At 43.9% G+C, this 14,145-nt stretch overlaps 1 protein-coding gene across 1 annotated transcript in view; it reads left to right on the top strand.

Moving 5' to 3' along the window:
* SPINT1 (serine peptidase inhibitor, Kunitz type 1) overlaps window positions 1–14,145 on the top strand; it is a 716,287-nt gene that overhangs the window by 415,134 nt on the left and 287,008 nt on the right. The window lies entirely within an intron of this gene.

Raw genomic sequence — 14,145 nt, forward strand, 5'->3', positions numbered from 1 at the left:
GACTGCCGTTGATTCCCAACCTGCTTCACCAGTGCGATCTGCAGATGTGGCACCCCTTCCCACAATCATTCAGCTTGGCGGCCTGGTGCCTGAATTCGAGTCCCTAGCGCAGTTTAACCTGTCTGAGGAAAATGTGTGCTTTATCCAAGCCGCCAGGAAGCCTTCGAAGACGTCTCAGTATAGGAGCAAGTGGCTCTGGTTTTGTCGCTGGCGTTTGGCTAAGCAGCTAGACCCCAGACATGCTACGATTGACACTGTCCTTTCGTTCATTTCTCATCTGGCTGCTTTGGGCATTCATGTTCTGTCTTGTAGGCTATTTCCACCTACATGTCCACTGACACCTGTACCTTTTCCTTGACGAACCCAGTCATCAAAAGGCATTTTGCAAGTTTTAAATCTTTTTGCACCTGTACGCAATCCTCATCCAAAGTGGGATTTAAATGTGGTACTGACCGCCTTATGCCGTTAAACCATTTGAACCCATGGCTACGACGGATCTGAAGTACCTTTCTTGTAAGGTTGCCTTTTTGATCGCAGTGACTTCGGCAAGGCGTGTAAGTGAGCTTCAAGCTCTGTCCGTGGAACATCCGTCACTTACCTTCCATAAGGATAAGGTGGTGCTCTGCACTCATCCTTCTTTCCTTCCTAAAGTAGTGACTGATTTTCATTTAAATCAATCTATATCATTACCTGTCTTTTTTCCAAACCGGGCCTCAGATGCAGAGAGTATTACACGATTTAGATGTCAGACGAGCTCTGAAGTTCTATCTAGACAGAACAATGGAACTCGGGGACTCCTCAACTCTTTGTTACGTTTGGAGACCCGAAAGGGAAACCTGCTTTAAAGGCTACTATCTCCCGATGGATTGCCTCCTGTATTTCAGAAGTGTATAGCATTCAGGGCATTCAACCTCCAAAGGGCATTCATGCCCATCTTGTACGTGGCAAAGCGGCTGCTGTTGCCTTCTATAAATATGTTCCCGGGGAAACCATTGCCAAGGCAGCTGCGTGGGCTTCCCCATCAGCTTTTTGTAAGCATTACTGCTTGGACTTAAGCTCCAGGGCCGATGCTCAATTCGGCCAGGCTGTCCTGAAAAACCTTTTTCAGTAGGTAAGTTCCATCCACCCGTATAACGTGGGGAGTGCTTTGGAAAGGGGACGGGACGTAGGAGTATAACAAAGTTACTCACCATAGTGACTACCTTACTCCTAGTCCATAGTGCCCTTTCCTCCATACGCCCCCCCGCTGTCCCCACTAATAAGTATCCTCTATTATTGCTTAAATGGTCGAAGACCTAGCTATAGAAGGGTACTGAAGGGCGATGCGTGGGGCGGAGCTCAGGATGGCGGGGTTATGGCAGCATGCAGTACCCCGTGTAAAAAGAGAAGGACAACATTTTCAATTTTGATGCTTTTTAACAAATGTGCTCCGGTCCCGTCCCTAAGGACGGAATGTTCCACAAGTATGGAGGAAAGGGGACCGTGGACTAGGAGTAAGGTAGTCACTAGGGTGAGTAACTTTGTTAATTTCACCATGAGGAGAAGTATTCTTGTTTTCATGTATTGCTCCTCTGCCAATTTACAGCTGGCTTTCCGGTTGACTGGCTCTTCTGAGTAACAATCTTAGACTGCCTTTTGGATTTGCTTTTGTCTAACAGATGTGTAATTTGGGATCTTTGGGGCTTTTTTTTTGGATTGTGAACTTGAAATTTCCTTTTCGATTATTGGATCTCTTGGTGTTTTCCTTTGTTTATTATGGAACATTGTGGATCTCAGAGCTGAACTTTCCCCTTTTTTGTGGGAGGGTTTGACTGGTTGTATGACTATTTTCACCCTGCCTCGGGTAAGATTCTTCAGGGTCATCCCTTCCCTTCCCCTTCAGTAGCATTGAAGGAAGGGGAGTGTTCTGTAACAGATAGCTAATGGCATCACTCTACACGGCTCATCCGGTTGGCTGTCAACACCTTGCAGATTAATTCAACATTAATTTGTGAACAAATAGGATATTTTTTTACAAAGTAAAAAATAAAAGCGATTTCATTGCAAAACATCATACTGGAAAAACATGACTTTCTTATACACCATGTATTGACACTTGATCCCCTTAATGTATACAAAATATATCAAAATAAGGTCCAAACCCTTTGCGTAGTGATATCCTCTCAGTGAGAAAGAATGCCCTATATGTTTAATTCCTCACTATCTTACTCAAGGAACTACTTCAGCGGCTTAGGTAAGGAACAAGATCTTTGCTATAGATGCATCTTAAACACGTTACAAAAATCAAAAACACTACAATCTCGTGCATAAATCATTTGACAGAACAGACAGTAGTCACACATACAGAAATCGCCTAAGGGCCTATTTAACAAAACAGTGTACATTATGGCAATTGGTAGTTTTGATGGGTCAGAAATGAGAGGCGGAAACAAGGTTGTAATAGTCTCATTGTCAGACATTTTTATTAAACAGGAATGAGTTGGATAAACTCCTCTCTAACCCTATCCTAAAGAAGAGTTTACCTGCCTAGGAAACTAAAAAGAGCAGTCTGCGTCAAGTAGTTAAGAACTTAGAAACCGTCCTTGTACCCAAAACATTCTAATCTGACCCTCACACTAGAAACAATCAACTAAGGGTGCAATGAAATGTTTCCGACTTATGTTTAGTAAAAAGTGTTTATAACCAAAATATAAAGTTAAATCCAACAGTGTTTTCCAAGGAGAGCCCCTTGGGTTCAGAGGGTGGTTTTATTCCCCTGGATTTAGGTAGGATGGCAAGTGTCTCTTTCGAACAAATGTTTCTTGGTATCCCAAAGTGTATCTTTGCCCAACAGTTCATTTGGTTCTTTATAGTGGCTTCAGAGCATTCTTGTTCAAAAACTAATCGAGGCCCAGCAGAGGGGAGGCGGGAGGAACAGAGGCAGAGGCCAGTTGGGGGAGAAAACTGGCATTTCTTCTTCTGTTAATGAGGGGTCTCCACCCAAGATTCACCTTTTGCAATCCTCCTTGGGCGATACTGATGCCCCCATACTGACAAGACACACCCAGGCTGAACAATCGCCACATCTAACTGCTGTTAGGGAACCTTCCACGCTGGGCCTCAAGTCCATCTTTTCCGTGACTTGTCCCCCAAATGTATTGAGAATTAATTGTCCCAGGACAAGAGGACCCAGACTGTACAATGCACATAACCATTGTCCAAGGATGTGTATGCCCAAGAGCTATGCGCATGGGGATCAAAGAAAAACCTGTTTTCCTCCACAGGGTTCCAAAGGCCCCACCAAATCGACTGGAGCAGAGGGATGCCCTTCTAAATAAGAGCCTCCATTGGCTCCATACCGTGGGGAATTGTGACTTTGTGAAGAGGGAGGGACATAGTGGGGTGCTCTAGAACGTTTAACGAGGGTAATAACTCTGCTGACTGTCAGACTTGTTTTTAGGGATGATCATTTGGCTAGGGGTCCTGGAAAGATCTGGGCACCAAGGTCGGGCTCATAACAGCAGAATTGTAACCAGCATGCACCCCTACCTAGGTCTTGTTGGCCCCGGTGAAACTGTTCACCACCCTAACCAGTCCAAACTTTTTACCCCTGAGAAAAAGGCAAATTGAGTATTAACGTTGGTTTTGGTGTTCCAGGTGGGGTATGGTGTCTGTTGTTTTTTCTTAAATTCAACCTTCCCATGGCGAAAATGATGCACTGTAAATTTTAGAAAATGTTTTGTCAGGATGTACTTTCATGTCTCTATGCTGAATACAGTTATTTGATAATGATATTTCTCTCGAGTAGGATCTGCTTCGTGGGAAGCAAGTTCCAACGGGGAGACCTATGGTGCTGGTTTGGCAACTGTGAGAGCAGAGTGGAAAGAGGCCCCGTCTTTTATGCCCATGGGCTGAACGTCTCATAGATGGATAAGAATGGAACATGTCAGTTGTAGTGACCCCGACTGAATCATACAGGGCCCTTTTAACCTTGGTCGGATTTGCAATTAAAATGTCTATATCCAGTGAGATTCTTGAAAGGATTGCTTCGCATTGCTGGACAAACTGGACAAGGAACTGAGAATTCATTAGGGAGTCATTAGAGTTCTTAAGGTCTGCACCCAAAACCTCTTAGGTGGAATCAGGAATTGGGGAAGTCCATTTTGAGTATAGAGATAGCAAGCGCCACTAAACACAAGCTTTTAGAGAGAATTCCTAACTCGAATCTGATAGCCGCAAGAGCGATCGCGTTAGGGACCCCCAGTATCTTGGGCCACATCTTGGCCTCAATCAGATCCAGGGATTTGAAAATGGGCTCACCGTATAGTTCAAGGCCATTTGTAATTTTTGGAACGATTTTGCCTTCACAGAATGAGTGCAGGTTTTTTAAAGAAAATCTTAAGAGTTTGTGATAATCTTGATCTGGCTCTGAAGCGGATACACTTTTTGTATAAGGAATCTTAGATATTTTTGAAGTGCGAATGCGCACCAAAGTGGAAACCCAGATCGACAAGACTGGGGCTGGTCTTAATCATTAAGTTTTCCATAGACCAAGAAATATTACATTTATTTAGTCTTTCCCTTCGTCCCTGGTCTTACTAGGATTTATTAGAAGCCCATTCTCTTTGGCGTATTTCAAGAAGATGTTCAGGACCCTTTGAAGACCAACCTTAGATTTGTCGAATTATAAAAAAAATCATCAGTGTAGGCCATTCATGATATTTCACATTGGCCCACCTTTGGTGTAATTAGGCCCCCTTCAGCAAGACAATCGGCCGGTTCAGACAGGTATTCATTGACTAGCCATCGTGCCAAAACGCAACCCTGCCTTAGTTCCACATAAGAGCGTAGTCTGCTCAGTAGATCACCTTTTTGATTTAACCAGATCTGGACGCCATATTTGTCATAAACGCCAATCACTAGGCAGAGAAGGCCATTCAGCATGCCCCCAGCCAGCTAATTTAGTTCACAATCGATTCCGGTCGATGCGATCAAAGGCAGCGGAAAGGTCTATTGAGGCCATGTAAGTACAACCATCAGGCACAGCCTAAGCCGCTTCTTGAATAATTTTTAAGTTAAGGCTATTAATGTTGAGACCTTTGCAGAAACCGGTCTGGAGTTTATTCAACCTATACATAGAAATAGCCCATTGCTTCAGATGAGTTAATAATAAAGAAGAAAAGATCTTATAAATAGCATCAATAAAAGCAATTGGACAATAGTTTTTAGGTTCAGACCTGCTACCTAGTTTGTAAACGGGAACAACGTGACCCATCCTCCAGGAATCTGGCATTACTCCAGTATGGAGAACACTTCCGAATTGCAGAAACCACACGTTAGCCCAATTAACCAGGTCGGCCTTCAAGGTATTATTAGTTAGGCTGTTCGGAACGGGGTGCTCGTGACTTCTTGCATTTCTTTAATAGATTATAAATAACTTCTATGGCCAATTCTGGCTAGTCCTATTTAGCAGTACATAGTGACAAATCATTACCATCATTCTCAGGGGGGGGGATCCAAATAGATCCTTGAAGAACTAGACCCACTGAGACTCCGGAACTAGATTTGATTTCCGATGTATTGGTATTAAGATCTTGATTATTGATTAGGGACCAAAACAACCCCATATTGGAGTTAATCAGAACTTGGAGCATGACACTGCATCATTAATGCCCTCCTGGACTTACAGAAATTCTTTAATTTTTGTTTAATCTCGTTAGCAGAATTCACTTTAGTTGCAAGATCCTGGGTTGATGCCATAAGGTTTCTAATCTCTTTTCTCATAAAAGCCAACTCTTCATTTTAGGTATGACTGGATCTAGTAGGTTTCATAGGTCTGAACCAAGTGTTAATTCTAACACGATTAACAATCTCCGACATAAAGTCCTGAAGCTTGTTTACATTAAAGGTCTCAATTTCCCACTGTAATGAAGTTGTTAGCATAATTGAGTGGACATCTCGGTTCAGGATCGCAATATTAGTGTTTTACCAGCAAATTGCATTGCCTGAAGGAGTAGTTCGTAGATGCGACAAATCGGTTTTTTCTCTGTTGATTAGTACAATGTTGAATTCAGCTTTTAAAATAACATGATCAATCCAATCATTCCTGAATACAGAAAAAGTACAACAATTAGATAAATAATCATCAACAAAGATATAGCCCAGAGTCGAGGAACTAACCCGTCTAAACCATGTTTGCATATTTGTTTTTTTAAAGTCCTTTCAATTTAGAGGCAGAAGCCCCAGCGCCCCTAGAGCCAAACACCAGCTTCTTCCAGCTTGGGATTTAAAGTTCTGAGAAAACATATCGGACAATAAATCAAACAAATCATATCCCATATCCTGAAAGACAGTTAGCAATTAGATCCCCTGCAAGCATTACCCTTCCATGAGGGTTGTCATCTGCCCACAGGAGAATGCACTCAGCGATCGCCTCTAGGAAAGATTTAAGCTCTGCAATCCCCTTGTGCCAATAGACATTCAGCACTAACAATTTGAAAGTCAGATTAGCGGAGGACAAAGCAACTGCCATGGCCCCAAATGGGATTTTGTCAAGGGTTACAGCAGACCTTCCCAAAGCCGAATCAACAGAAATTAGCCCACCAGATGCCCCCCCACCCTTGCTAGCCCTTGCTGCTTGGTTAAACACTTGGAGGCTGTCGAGCACTGGGACCTCGATCAGCCAGGTCTCTTGGCGCAAGATGCAATTTGCCTCTCTAAGAGTAGACCTAGCGAGCAGATTGGAAAAGAGATGGCGGCTCCCCCTCGTATTCCATGATGGACTACTCAGGGATACATCTCTCTGCACAGGAGAACCACCAATGACTAGCCTTATGAGTTGATTATGGGACTGGTTTACGCCACAATGTTGATGTGACTGACGGCCAATCGATATTATTGCCATCAGGTTGTTCATCAACCCTAACCACTGATCTTAGCCCCTGGCCTGTGGGGTGAACCACAATGCGCATGCCCCTCAGGGACCTATCAAAGCCTAGGGCTTGTATGCTTGGCCTTTTTAGAGTAAACCAGCTCCTTGCCAGGTTGGAATTAAAATAATAGTGGTATCTAGGTGGGTTCTGTCAGGAAAAGCAACAGTCAGTATCAGAGCAGGATATCAAACCCAAAGCTGGAATTGTGGCAATGATCTATAGAATGTTCAACCTATTGAAGCAGACTGAGATGTTAGGGCCCATTAGGCTAGTCAGTGTTTAGTTAAAACTCACTTTTACCTGGAGTTGGTTCTTTCCTATGGCCTGCCAGATTTCTATCAGCCCTACCCCACTGGTCTTCATTTCCTCTTGCTTGTTGCAATACGTTATAGGAGTTTTGTTAGTTGGACTCGAGACTACACGAATGGGCCCCAATCGGCTGATGTATATTGGCCCTGTGTAATCATCCCCAAGAGTTGTCCCACACCTGCTGCCAAAGATGGATATAGGTTAGGGTGTAGATTCCCCAAGGCAAGAGCACCTGAAGCAGGGGATTGCCCGTACTTTTCTGCACCCCCGAACCAAAATTACTGGGTTGATTTGTGGCCTGAATGGCAGGGAAGTCCTACCACCGAGGATCTGCTGTGATACAGGGAGACCTGAGCCCAGGGTGGGGGTGTTGGCTGCATCTCCCAAACCAGAAGCAATTAAATTATTAGGGACCTGAATGTCTGGATGGTACAAAGTTATCACGTTTGGGCAGGATAGACTTTTCCCCTTCAACTAATTGCATGCTACGATTATATAGGTTATTAGTGCTCTCTGAGCTGCTAGGTGGTGGCAAGGTATTTTGGACTACCTGTGCCGCATGGAGTGTGTGCAATAGATCACACATGACATCTGTACTTAACCTCTGATTGGGGAAAGAGGTAGGTGGGGATGCTGAACTCTCCTGGGGCACAGGGTATGTCTGTGTATTAAAATCTGCTGTTGAACGGCTTCACAGGCAGTAAATCCAATGATCTCCCTTCTTCCAGCAATGGAGACATATTTGACGGAAAAAACGGCTTGGAACTGAGTCTTAAAGCACATTGCATGTTTCTCTGGGACCGCAAATGTTTCTTTACGTTTTTAGCAATTTTTGCTTTTGCTTTTTGCTTTTGTTGATTTATTTGACGGGGTGAATCACTGGATGCAGATGACCCCTCGCAAATCTCGGTTTGTCCAATTTAGGAGGGAGCAGAGAATCCTCAGTCAAATCAATCGTAGCACAGCCCGTGTTGGTTGAACGGGGGGTGCTGAGGAGGGCGTGCAGCAGAGGAAGAGGCCAAAACAATTTCGGTAGACTGGTCAGTAGAATGGGCGTCTATTTCAATTACCTCATCGGGGAGTACACAATTTCCTATAGATGGTAAGAACTCACCTCCACGACTTGCCAAACAGTTTGCATTTGGGTGGAAGCGCAGCTTTGAGTCAATGGTGTCCGGTTTGCCAGTCACCTCAGATATCATGAAGTTTGTGGACTTCACCTCATTCCAAATGTTGTCATACAGAGCAGCAAAGGAGTTTAAGACCATATTTAATGCAGAGACGGTAGGGTGTGTCAGACAAATTCTTTCGTCGACTTCAGAGGTTGTGATGCATTGCAGTATTTTCAGCCAGATCAACGCGTGTGACCATCTGGTTCGTTAGTGATTTGAGTTTTTGTCGATGATGTTGGTTAAATCAGATGGAGAGCTCAAGTTGGACGGATCACATTTGTTGTATGACGCTACCAACAGAATCATTGGACAAAATCCCCAAATGTAAGTTGTTTTCCAGGGCCAGATCGTCAAATTCGATTGTGCTGAGGTCAATAAGATCTTTTCTTTTTTTTCCTTTGTGTTTGGTTTAAAACCATAAACCTTTACAAAATTATCACGTGGTAAAAATTTAATGAAATATAGCTTGTTTCAAAACAGAGCAATGACAGACAACAAGAAAGAACTCCTCCATGGAGTTGGTACATTCAAAAAACCAAATCTTTGCCGAATACACATCATACAGTCCTTTCCTTTTCACAATTCAAAGTCTTTGATCTCTTTGAGAATAGGGGCATAGAAGAAATTACTCTGGCATGTTAACCCCAAAAACCATGTACTTTTTTTCTGAGGGTGTTTAAACACTACAATTCTCAATCTTTTCTCCGAGCCAACACACTCCGTTCCTTCATAACGGAGTGATCGAGCATGGCCATCCCTTCTACTGGGGCCACAAATTGTAGTTCCGTTCTTGTGGCGATGGATTTCACAAAGTAGTGGTCCATAAATCATTGGCCAGCAATTGGGGAGAAGACATCATTAGACCGAGGGGGTTTTAAAGTCAGCAGATTCTTTTTTGCGTTTATACAGGTCCTGGGGTTAGATTTGACCCTGTGAGTGTCACAGTCCACGCTTGGTCCATGATATATAAAATAATCAACATAGAGGTGCCATATGACCCAGAGGCCCCTCTTTGGTACTTCCCTGGGATAGTTCCCAGGTTTGACGAGGCCATGCAGAGAACCTGGGACCCATAAAGACAGTTGAAGATGCAAGACATGTACCCGGAGGGCAAATATGTAAGTCTTGCAGACTTTGTACGTACCGTTGGGGGTCGGCAACTACGCATGTTGCAATACTATTGCATGAAGGCCGCTTCCGGCCCATCAAGAACTAGGGTATTATAGGGTCTTCTTAAGGACGAAGGGGAGATTAATGCGTCTCATCTGATGCGTCACCACCTTCCCCCGACAGCTGTCCCCCCTCCCATTTGATTCTCCCTCGTATATCCACCCCCAGGGTCAGGATCAAATAGGGACTGCCATCCCCTGTCCACATGGGAGGACGTCGCTGCCGGAGAATCGGTGATGACTCCACCGGATTCATCACATAGTACATGACATATTTACTTATATTTTGTAACATGATATCTAATCAATAATTGTTTCCCCACATCTACAACCTACTGCAAACCGCCCTAATCTACAACATGAATAATTGTATATAATTCATCATACGTTGAGTTATTGCAGGCCAAATTCGAAGTTAAAAGAAATTCCTCTTGTAGTGCCTTATTCTTATGCATTTCATCTGTAGATTTCATCAGTTAGTAAATTGTTACAGTTGAAATTATCCATCCATCACAATTTGAGGTGATGACAATCAGCCTGGGAGCAAGTACAGTCACAATTAGTGACAAAAACAGATGCCCTCTCACATGTCTAGTTGCAAAATAGCAACTGTCAAGCTGGGTTTGATTAACTTGTGGTTTAGGAAATGGACAACACTGGTGAGTAATTTGGTATTGGCTGAGAAAACAAAACCCACACTAGTCGAATCATTTTCAGTTAGTGTACAATTAAAACTCTGTAAACATTCATAACTGGTATCCTCCTGTTGTCTACCCCGGTAAAATACCTTAATGGAAAAGTAGATGGCACTTAAAACTCCTTATGAAGTGAAAAATGGAAAGCACTTATAAACTCCTATTTGTCTTCCTCGTACTAAAAAAAAGAGATGCAAGTTCTTATCTTGATAGACCCAAACACCTAGAAAGTGTTCTTTTCATTGTGAGAGAATATCGGTCATGCATAATAGGCACATACCCCGCACCTCGTTCCATCATTATTCTTACCTTATGTTTCCTATTCAACTGGCCATGTAACACCCAAGACATCGCTCTGTGTCCCGAATGGAATGTGGCTGTAGTGTGTCGGCCAGTGGTAGCTTTTCTGTAATTGCAAGCCACATGGTCTGGACCGATTTCCGCTACAAACTTGTGTTGTGTGGCGAAACCAGAAGCACTCCGACTTGAAGACATACTTTCAAGGGTTCAATTCACCTTAAAATAAAAATGCACATCTAACCCTATTGCTAAGAGGGATTTCCCTTCCTATCACTCAACTTAAAGATGCTTGTCCACAGTCAAAAGAAAAGTAGTCATCAGTCCAAAACCAATTAGCTAACTGGCCCTACCACTTTAAGAAAATCTAAAAGAAAATGCCAGGGGAGCACACTCTCTAGTCAGACTTCTTTAGTTCAGTGCCGCTCCAAGTTCTCAGAGCTTCTTACTGATTCTGTATCACACTCCCAATGTTTCTTATTGGCAGTTTATCAAAAAAAACTCCCCAAAGTCTTTCTTTAGGCTCCTGTGACACATCTAGTGTATTTCATCCGTTTTTACCATGGGGGAGCCTCCCCCTTTAAAGGGTAGCAAGATGAATACGCTCTGCATGACCCTTCCTAGGGGTTTGGACAAGTGGGGGCCTCACTGACAGACTCCCCCCTTAGGGGACAAGGACAGACTCCCATTTCTTTGAGGAACTCCCTAGGCCACACACTATAGCAGCCTAAAATGGGGCAACCTGCTGTGATGAATAATGCGATACCTGTATATTTGGCTGAAGGCAATGCTGAAATAAACCAATAAGGGAAAAGATGTCTCTTGAAGGAGATGCATACAGTTAGCTGAGACGATGGGAGTAAAGAAAGAGAGAGAGAGCGCCATACACGGGGGAAGCCCCATGATGGAGTTACGCCTGGAGGAGACATAGCAGGGACGAGCTGTGGAGCCCGCAACGTTTGAGGAGGCAAAGAATGCAAGTGTGAGACGTTAAAGGCCCTGGGAGACTGTTTTGAAGCAGGAAACCGCAATCCTTTACCAGGTGGTGTCATGGCCACGACCAGAACGTGGTGCGCAGGACGCCTGCGAAGCACGCCGAGACCACCACAGCGGGGAGCGCGAGCAGCTTCCTGTCACCAGCACACACATACAGCAGCAGCCAGAAGGGAAGCCGACGAACCCGGTGTATGAGAAACCACTACTGTCCGAGCAAGTGCCGGGCCCCACAACATTTTGGCGGTACCGGGGAAAGCAAGAAAAGTGGCCAGCCGGGGCAAGATTATATGAAGAGAGAAACTCGTCCCAGTCATAAGGACAAGATATTCACTAACAAACTGTTTAACTGGAAGTGTGAAAAACCTGTAAGGATAATAACGAGCAACTTTGTTTGGGAAATACGTAAAGACTGGAAACGAACACCATCGAAGGAAGGGAAATTACCCTACGAGTCCAAAGGTGAAAAATGGTGAATGGCTGGCATACAATCCTGTAATAAGGGAGATAAGTCTATCAAGTGAAGACTATAAAGAAGGAGACTGTTAGAGAGAGAACCCCAAAAAAAGGGGAATTATCAGATTGCTTCAAGTTCAACCCAAGCTAGGGAAGCCTGGGTTCCAAGATTGTGAGAGATCTGCAAGTGTAGACAAAATTGTGGGAAAGTAGCTCAAGGGGAATTATCACAAGCTTATCAGTAAAGTGATGATAAGGCCCAAGAGCCTTGTGGAAGAGCTACACAAGCTTATCAAGGAGATACCAGAGACTGTTCCAGAGCATTGTATTAGGAAACATATGGCTTGAAAGAGAGCCTTTTAAATCCCCAGAAGATAAAAGATGACCTGGGGAAGAAAAAACATTCTTTTGTGGTAGGGTCAGGTAGTTCGGTTTGGAGTGAGGACATTTTACTTTGGGACTTCCTGTGACGACCGACAAATGCCTTGATTTTCTTTCGATAGGCAGGGAAATCCCCTTAGAAAGATAGGCCTTATTCATTTAATTTAATTCAAAACAAGTCAGAATTTTCATAACGTGTCCGACTCCTCCTTCCTAACTGCCACAATCCTCAATGAAAAATGTGTCTTTAAATAATTAAAATGTCTCAATTTCCTTAATTGGAGGGTCACTTCCCTAATCCATCATCAGTTGAATCACTCTCTTCTAATTCTATACAAAGGATGTCTACAAGTTCCCCTCATCTACGTTCTTGGTTTGATTGATTGGACCCTCCAGGCTCCCTATGACTGATAGGTTGTAAAGTTTCACTTGTCTCGCTAGGGCTCTCCAGACCCCTCTAGCCCTTTGGCTTTCTTAGCTCTTGGGGCTATAACATTGGCATCTGTCAATGTCCAATATTCAGGTTTCTAGGGTTCCCGTAACCCTCTTTTGATATTCTCTCTCTCTCAGGTTCTGACTAATTTGACAGACTCGGTCCTTCCACGCCACCGCTAGCTCTGCAGTGCAACGAGGCTCTGCCCCTCCTGGACGCTCTTAAGTCAGAGGTTCACCTCTTGCATAGGATTTCTCATTCGCAATTCAGGGGTTGTCTCTTTATTGTCTCTGCAGTACTTCCAAGGGGCGTGGTGTTCCTCATCAGCTGTTGGTTCATGGGGATTCCAGCATTACCTTGAGCCAACGGTATGGAATTTATTTATTTATTCATATTTGTGGAGCGCGCAACAGCCTGCAGGCATCGTGGTGCTTGTTACAGAGAGTGAACAGAGCTTAGTTACATGATAGCAGAAATAATATTGTACATTTTAAATAAAACAATTTACATAGGACATAGGGTGAGGCAGAGGAGAGAAGAAGGGGTAAATTGTTAGTTGAAGAGGGAAGTTTTCAGGTTTTTCCGAAAGGCAAGGAGTGAGGTTTCTGCTCTGAGGGCAGTAGGGAGTGCATTCCAAAGCTTAGGAGCTAAATATGGGAAGCCTATACCTCCTGCTTTAGCCCTGTTGATGTGCGGGACGGTGTAGCATGTTCTGATGGGCCAGGCTGAGATAGTTCTGGATAGTGTCTTAAAGGTAGGAAGGTGCAGTAAAGTTCAGGCACTTGTGTGTGTGTGTGGTGGTGGTGAGGATTTTAAAGGTGATGTAGTATTTGACTGGGAGCCAGTGAACTGCCGGCCTAGCTTGTGAGATGTTATCTCTTATTGGGATGCTTAAAGCTGCTCCTAGGGAGTTATTTCGGGTGATTTGGAGGCTGTTTTTTTTTTTAAGAGGTGCCTGCTAAGAGAGCATTGCAATAGTCAAGCTTAGCACCTATGGTGGCTCTGGCTATTGAGAGACAATTAGCCTTGGTTAGAAAAGGTTTCTATGGCGTTAATGAGTTTAGTATGTAATGCAGAGGCAGAGACAATAGCGCTGACTTGCTTGTTCATGGATAATGTAGCATCAACGTGAACCCCTAGTGTCTTTACAGAAGATAGGACTGCGATGATGCATTTGTCAATGCTAAAATTGGAATAGAGATGATCTAGCTTAGCTAGTGTGGTCTTTTGGCCAAGAAGAATCTGTCTTATCTCCATAAGCCATTTGTGCCCATCCATACTTGGATGGTGGAGTATATTTGGCATAGCGCTGTTGTGTCTTGGTCGTAC

The sequence above is a fragment of the Ambystoma mexicanum genome, chromosome 14, assembly GCF_040938575.1.
Source record: "Ambystoma mexicanum isolate Mex_15411 chromosome 14, UKY_AmexF1_1, whole genome shotgun sequence".
NCBI classification, from domain to species: domain Eukaryota; kingdom Metazoa; phylum Chordata; class Amphibia; order Caudata; family Ambystomatidae; genus Ambystoma; species Ambystoma mexicanum.